This window comes from Petaurus breviceps, unplaced genomic scaffold (assembly GCF_028583685.1).
Source record: "Petaurus breviceps papuanus isolate PSGF00001 unplaced genomic scaffold, PetGlider_PUasm1.0 38, whole genome shotgun sequence".
NCBI lineage: Eukaryota > Metazoa > Chordata > Mammalia > Diprotodontia > Petauridae > Petaurus > Petaurus breviceps.
The window spans coordinates 11,763,379-11,772,180 of record NW_027186304.1 but is presented as its reverse complement, the minus strand read 5'-3'; the positions used below and the strand labels follow the sequence as shown (position 1 = coordinate 11,772,180).

General features: G+C 35.3%; 1 pseudogene; it reads left to right on the top strand.

Moving 5' to 3' along the window:
• Window positions 1–3,512, top strand: part of LOC138169914 (protein FAM32A-like) — a 29,825-nt pseudogene extending 26,313 nt beyond the window's left edge.
• Window positions 3,513–8,802: the final 5,290 nt, after the last annotated feature.

Genomic DNA, 8,802 nt, shown 5'->3' with positions numbered 1-8,802 from the left:
TAGAGAATCAAGTAAAGAACTGCTTGAGACAATAAATAAATTTGGCAAAGTTGCAGGATATAAAATAAACCCACATAAATCCTTGGCATTCCTATATATTTCCAATGAAATTCAACAGCAAGAAGTAGAAAGAGAAATCCCATTTAAAGTGACTGTAGACATTATAAAATATTTGGGAATCTACCTGCCAAAACAAACCCAAGACCTGTATGATCATAACTACAAAAACTTTTCACACAAATAAAGTCAGATCTAACTAATTGGAAAAATATCAATTGCTCATGGCTGGTTCGAGCTAATATAATAAAAATGACAATTTTACCTAAATTAAATTATATATTTAGTGCCATACCAATTAATTTACCAAAAAACTACTTTATAGAGTTAGAAAAAATAGTAACAAAATTCATCTGGAAGAATAAATGGTCCAGAATATCAAGGGAATTAATGAAAAAAAAATGTTAGGGAAGGTGGACTAGCTTTACCAGATTTCAATCTGTACTATAAAGCAGCAGTCATCAAAACTACTTGGTACTGGCTGAGGAATAGAGGAGTGGATCAATGGAATAGATTAGGCAAACGAGATTTAGAAGCCAATGACTACAGTAATGTATTGTTTGATAAACCCCCAGACCCTGGTTTCTGGGATAAGAACTCACTATTTGACAAAATCTGCTGAGAAAACTGGAATATAGTATGGCAGAAACTGGACATAGACCATTATCTAACACCATATACCAAAATCAAGTCTAAATGGGTTCATGATCTAGGTATACAGGTTGATACTGTAAGCAGTCTGCTAAAACAAGGAATAGTTTACCTATCAGACTTGTGGAGAGGGAATGACTTTATGACGAAACAGGAATTAGAGAACATTATAAAATGTAAAATGGATAATTTTGACTACATGAAATTGAAAAGTTTCTGTACAAACAAAGCCAATGTAACCAAGGTTAAGAGGGAGGTCGGAAATTGGGAAAGAATCTTTACAACCTATGTCTCTGACAAAGGACTCATCTCTAAAATATACAGAGAATTGAGTCAAATTTATAAGAATCAATAATAAATCAAAACAACTCCGAGGTACCACATCTCACCAGTCAGATTGGCTAAGATGACAAAACAGGAAAATGACAAATGCTGGAGAGTATTTGGGCAAACTGGAACACTAATGTATTGTTGGTGGAGTTGTGAACTGATCCAGCCTTTCTGGAGAGCAATCTGGAATTATTCCCAAAGGGCTATAAATACTTTCATACCCTTTGATCCAGCAATACCACTCCTAGGGTTATATCCCAAAGAGATCATAGAAATGGGAGAAAGACCCATATGTACAAAAATGTTTATAGCAGCTCTTTTTGTTGTGGCAAAGAATTGGAAATTAAGGGGGTGTCCATCAATTGGGGAATGGCTGAACAAGTTGTGGTATATGCATGTTATGGAATACTATTGAGCTATAAGAAACGGGGAGCAGGCAATCTTCATATTTACCTGAAGAGGCTTAAAAGAACTGATGCTGAGTGATTAGAGTAGAACCAGGAGAAATTTGTACACAATTACAGACTCAACATATGTGTGATGACGAACTTTGATAGACTGGACTCTTCTCAGCAATGCAGGGATATAAATAAATCCCAAAAGACGCATGATGGAGAGAAAAAATGTGCATCCAGAGAAAGAACTAGAAAGAACTAAGTTTATGTCCAGGTGGAAGCAAAATACCTGATCTTTTTCGTTCTCTTATTTGATTTTATGTCCTCTTTACCATTTTTCATTCCAGCTGGTACAATCCATCCTTATAACCTGACCAATGTATAATGTGGAAGTATTTACAGATCCTATACTTGACTATAAGCCACCATGGGGGGAGGGAGGGGAGGGAGGGGTACAAAATGTGAAATTCAAGGAATTGTGGAATTGAATCCTGTAAACTAAATGGAAACAAACAAATTAATAAATTAATAAATTAAAGAATTATATATATATATATAGGAAGGGGTATTCGGTAGGCTTGATATTTTTGGGTGGATGTAGGGGAAAGACGGGGAGAAAAAATTGTAACTCAAAATCTTGTGGAAATGAATGTTGAAAACTAAAAATAAATAATTTTAAAAAGAATATAGACTAATAAAGAACAAAGAGAAATAAAGGAAAAAAAATAAGGTAATACACCATAATTTTTAAAAGGATATTTTTCTTTCTTGATTTTGTTTTATATAAAGCTATGATCAGACATTATTTCTCTGTGATTCATTCAATATATAATTATATAGAGAGGTATAAGCTAGAAAATAGTTTGAAAATCTCCGAACTAAACAGGTCATAGGTTTGAAATAGTTCAAAATTCTAGTTTACCACTTCCCTCTTTGTACCTGAAAAAGAGATAATCTTTAAAAAGTTTTGATTTTTGTTTTAATGACTTTGGATAGACTTATTAGAAGTAAAATTTAAGCTGGATCTGGGTTTTATTTATTAATTTTTTAAAGCAATTGGGGTTAAGTAACTTGCTCAAAGTTACACGGCCAGTCATTTCTGGGCCCCAATTTGATCCCCAGGTCATCCTGAAACTGGGGCTGGTGCTCTTACTCGCTAAGCCACCTGCCTCCCCCCCCCCTTATTTATTCATTTTAAAAAATTCAGTATAAAATTTTGAGTAAGGTAGCCATGATTTTTTGGCTAGGGACATGGGTTTGTATGAGCTGTGTTGTCTCTCTTGCCCCCTCTTTCTTTGTTTCCTCTTCAAAAATGGTCCTTCAGTTGAGCATAATGATGGAAGAATAGCTTTGTCTAATAGGAAGGAAAAAATGAGATTTGGAAAGAGTAAGTATGCTCTAAAATTCTGAAAATGCAGGTGGGTTAGGCTAGAATAGAGAACGAGGGCCTCTTCTTTTTATTTTTGCTTTGCACATGTCTCTGAATGTTGTCATATAATGCCACCTTCTGGTTAAAAGAGTCCATAAATATAATCTGGGTTATTCTTCACACATTTCAGTTAGTCATCTGACAGTAAAGATGGACTCTTCTGTAGAATATTGTTTTCAAAGTCTTTCTTCTTTCCACTTAAGCCTTTCATCAAAGATCACCTTGATACCTAAACAGGCTAGTTTTCAAAAAATAAATGTGTTGGACCCTAAACAGGAAGTGAGGTAGGCCACAGTGCAGAGCAGAAGTTACATGTATGGCGGAATACAGAACAGGTACAGAGGAGAGCCGTGAAACTTAAAGGGGTGTCGGAACTGGGCGTGACGAAGCAGAAGAAGAGGAAGGACCAGGACAAGAGCAAGGTCCTGGAGCAGATCGTGATGAGCAAGAAGAATGAGAAGGAGAAGCAGAGAGGGGTGGGCAAGCGGATCCCAGCGCATGGATCACCTAAGAGAAGATGCAGGAGAAGAGGCAAATGGAAAGAATCTTGAAGAAAGCATCCAAAACTCACAACACACATTTAGATACTCTCAGTGAACATTATGATACCCCCAAAGTCAGCTGGACAAAATAGACTCCTGCAATAGTGTGTGGTGTGACCCCCCAAGGAGCAGTATTCATTTGTGTTTGTTTTGGATAACTATGGCATGTTCTGTAAAGTGGTACTCATGGTTATTTTAAAAACAATTAAATAATCAATTAAATAAATAAATATGTTGAATGGGGAATTTAGGCATATAGATTTATTGTTATTGATGCTTTCTTGATTAGCAGTCTTTGCTGTAAATATAATATACATGATTTTCCAACCATGTATCACCCTCACCTCTTGAAAATTGATCTCTCAGTACACTTAAACTTGTCACCACTAGTAAGAACCTTCTTTGTATATACTTGATCTAATCCATTTCCTTCTATCTTTCATTTCTAATTTTTTAAATTTAAATCTTAATGATTTGTGTTTTTCGGAGGGCAGCTGGGGTTGTGTCTTGTCCAAGGTCAAACAGCTAGTAAGTGTTAAGTGTCTAAGGAAGTATTTGAACCCAGGTCCTCCTAACTCCAGGGCTGGTGGTCTATTCACTGCCACGTAGGCACCCCTATCTTTGATTTCTTTAGTGTCATTTCTAACTTATTATGTGCTCCTTTAGGTTTCAATGTTAGAATCTAAATGCTTTGGATCCATCAAAGGTGATTGGATAATTTATGCTGAGAGGTAGAATTGGGGTAAATTATCTTGCATAAAAGAGGCAAGAAAAAGCTTTTATAGTGGAGGGAAAGTGGGGGCGATGAAGAGGAATGAACCTTACTCTCATCAGAATTGGCTCAACGAGAAAATAACATACACAATTAATTAGGTACAGAAATTGATCTTACCCTACAGAAAAGTAGGGGGGAATGAATTAAGAGAAGTGAGGCATGTGATAGAAGGGGTAATTAGAAGCAAAACACATAAGCAGGGAAAGAATAAAAGGAGGAAGAGAGGAAAGAATAAATGGGGGGGGAGAAGAGCATGTAGGGAAATGCAGTTAGCAATAGTAACTGTGGGAAAAAAAATTGAAGCAAGTTTCTCTGATAAAGGTCTCATTTCTCAAACATCTAGAGAACTGAGTCAAATTTATAAAAATAAGAGCCATTCCCTAACTGATAAATGATGAAAAGATATCAGTTTTCTGATGAAGTAATCAAAGCTATCTAAAGCCACATGAATAAAATATTCTAGCTCATTATTGATTGCAGAAATATAAATTAAAATAATTCTGAGGTACTATCTCATACATATTAGAATGACTAGTAGAATAGCAAAGTAAAATGATGGATGGTAGAGGGGATGTGGAAAAAATGACACATTAATGCACTCTTGGTGGAGTTATGAACTGATTTACCTACTTTGTGGAGCAATTTGGAACTATGCCCAAAGGACTAAAATCATGCATACCCTTTGACCTAGCAATGTCACTACTAGGTCTGTATCACAACAGAGACTTAAAAAAAAGGAAAAGGACTTATATGTACAAAAATATTTGTAGCAGTTTTTTCCCCCCTGGGGACAAAGAATTAGAAATTGAGAGAGTGTCCATCAATTAGGGAATGGCTGAACAAATAGTGGTAATGTGATTATGATAGAATACTATTACTCTAAAAGAAATGATGACCAGGATGCTTTCAGAAAAGACTGGAAAGACTTATATGAGGTTAGGCAAAGTGAAATGTCCTGTGTACAAAATAACAGCAATATTTTAAGATGATCTGCTGTGAATGACTTAGCTATTCTCAGCAATACAATGATCCAAGAATTCTGAAGGACTTGTGATGAAAAAATGCTATCCATTCCTTGGGGGGAGAGGAGGGTGTGGAGGGAAGCAGGGGGATGTGTCCAAACACAGAATGAAGCATATTTTTTTTACTTTATTTTTCTTGAGGTTTTTTTTTTTTTGTTTGTTTTTGGTTTAACATTTTATTTCCCAATATAATTATTGTGGAAATGTTTTGCATGACAAGACATGTATAACCTATATCGAATTGCTTACCTTCTCAAAAAGGTGAGGTGGAGAAGAAAGAATGGAGAGAATTTGGAACTCAAGAGTTTTTATATATAGGGGCAGCTAGGTGGCACAGTGATTAAAGCACTGGTCCCAGAGTCAGGAGGTCCTGGGTTCAGATCCAGCCTCAGACACTTAACACACACACACAAAAACTAGCCATGTAACCTTGGGCAAGTTGCTTAACCCCAGTTGCCCTGCAAAAGGCAAAAAAAGTCAAAGATTTTATATGTAACTGGGGAAAAATAAAATACTAAATAAAAGATATTCCTAATTAAAAAAATAATCAATTTCATTTTTTTATGTGACAGTATTTTGTGCAACAGGAGAGTATAGTGAATAAAAAGCTGACTTTGGAATCAGGAAAACCTAGAATCAGGTTCTGCTGTGATAAAAATTAATTGTAATGAAGAACTCGCCACTTAACCTCTCACTATCCCAAATGGTTCTCCAACATTATGTTACAAATAAGTTGCCAGTCAGCATTAGTGGAGGAAACTTTCACTCTAAATATTCTCTATACCAAAGAAATTAACTTAGGTCCAGACACCCTTCTGCAAAAACAAAACAAAACTAAATGAAACAAAACACATACACAAAAACAAAGAAAAAAAAAACAATAGTGCCCGTCATTCCCAGACACTCCTGAAGAAAATGTTTACCATCAGCGTAATTTTGGTGTTTATTTCTAAATGTATTTTCCAATATGTTCCTCCCTTTCCTTCCACATATTCCCTACATTGAAGTTTCTTAATTGCAGAGTATATGTTAACTTAATTTGGAGTACCTAATCAAGTATTCTGTTGGGTTTCTCTCTACTTCCTCATTCTTGGTGAAAGTTAGTGAATTAAAAATTCCAATTCTCTTCATGCGTTCTTGTTATGCATTATATATCACAATCACTAATATACTAATAATTATCCCATGAAAAGATGTTTCTTTTTGCCTTTGGATGAGTGAAATTGAGGATCGGCCAAATGGTCAATAAGGGTCTGGTGCTAGGAATATGCACAATAATTTTTGTCTGCTACCAATCCAGCAGGGACTTTTGTGAGCCTCCTTCCAGAAGAACATGATAATGTATAGCAGATGTATCATGTCCATGATTCAGAGAATATGGCCCAAATCCTCCCAGATAATTTAGAAGAAGACAAAGAACCTACTATGAGGACTATGCCTTCATTGGCTTGTCTCCATTTAACACTTTAAAATGAACTCTACCAGGAGTTTGGATCTTTCTGTCAACTTTGTATCATGCTGCAATTTCCCTTTCTCCTCTAGATTTAGTTATAGCAAGGATAAGATCATTGATATTATTTAGTTACTACAATAAGATGTAATTCATTTATCACTGGACAAGGATCTCATATTTAGAATACTAAAGAAGTAAAATATTGTTTAAAAATGGCCTAATTCCATATTTCTCAGAAAACCCTCTTGTTCATATTTCCATCACCATTCTTGCTTACGTAGATGGAGGTCCACAGAACTCAAAGCCATTGTATATTTTTATTTCATGACTTCCCATGGCTAAAAGATAAATCACCATGCGGCTAACTTGCTAGTTATGAGCCACTCTGTAGTTAAGCTGATTCTCAGAAAAGAGTCGTAGTCTGTGTCTATAACATATTTGAAGCCAGTGCAGGATAGTAGTAACTAGTCCAGTTCTAAAAGTTGCCAAAGTCTTTGAGAATACAGGGTCTCTTCTGCATCAAGAAAAAGTTATTGACTCTGATGAAAAGTTATAAATATAACTATTTTTAAAAGAATTTATTAAATCTAAATATGAATTTAAAGTAGTTCTGCTGAAAATAGAATGTTGTAGTGTATTCACTTCATTGATTTGGTCACTTTATATATTCCTCGAATGTGAGGTTGGATTCACTTCACCCATAACATGGCCTGCCTTCTTGGGATCTCAATTTGTGTGCTCTGGAGGAATTTCTGACATTAAATTCTGAAATAACACTGGTATTTAGATATGTATGTGTATGTGCATGTGCATGTATATGTATATGCACATGCATACACACTTAAATGTGTCTAAATCCTCAAATTTATTTTACAGCTTATGAATTAATATTTGCATAAGTGTATGCTTATGAATGTGTGCATGTATGCAATATGCATGTGGGCATACAGTCCTGTATACATGTACACTGACATATCTGTGTGTATATACAGTGCATATCAACAGAGAAATAGAATGTGTATATACATGTACCACATTATTTAACTGCATGAGAAGTTTTTTGAATAAATGACCTGGAATCCTATGTTTTCTCAGAAATACTGACATAGCACTCCCCATAGGAAACTCAAGCACTGAGCTGACTCATTTTATAGAAAGACAGCCAAAATCAATGGGGAAAAGTGAGCTATGTGGGCATGAGGGCACACTGTCTTTTGGTCAATTCTTTAACCATCCCAATAAGATACAGATGAAGAGTGGTACAGAAAGTTTCATGTAAAAAAATTAATTATCAGTCAACTTCTTTCAGGAAGTGTGAAGTGGAGAGAAATAATCAGATGTATTTTTCTAAAGGGCAGGTAGGTAGCACAGTGGATAGAGCACTGAGCCTGGAGTCAGGAAAACTCATCTTCCTGAGTTCGAATACTGCCTCAGACACTTACTAACTGTGATCCTGGGCAAGCCACTTAACCCTGTTTGCCTCAGTTTCCTTATCTGTAAAATGAAATGAGAAGAAAATGGAAAGTCATTTCAGTATCTTTGCCAAGAAAACCCCAAATGAAGTCACGACAAGTTGGAAACAGAACAACAAACTTTTCTTAAAAAAACAAAACAAAACTCATAGGCTAGAAAGTTCTTCTATCATCTCATTCAAAGTGTTACAGCAAACAGAAATGTCGTTACTTTGGTTGTCAGATTAGTGTGATTTTTTTTCTTAAAGTGGTAATCATAGTGGTGCAATTTTGAAGAAGAAAACGACTTCATTCTCTGCTGTCCCCTGCACCTTTCTCCAAAAATATGAGTTGAAGCACTCAGAGTGTGACTACTCCTAGCAATCATTTACCATAGCAGTTAGTAGCTTTTCTATTCCTTTTCAATCCTGAGAACATTGTGAAAGTTTTGCTTTCTCCACTAGATGGGAGGCTTTCATCATGCATCTGATTTCAGGATCTCTCATTTCCTACTTTTCTGTAAAAAGATCACTTAGTAAGTGCTTACTAAGAAAGTGGCTATCTCTAGAAATATGAAAAATATTTTGAAAACGCCTACCAAGGCCAATAAAAGTATGTTTACAGTTTGTAATATTGTAGTATAGATGAAAACTTGCACTAATTCACAAGCTAATATATACAAAATAATATTTTGAAT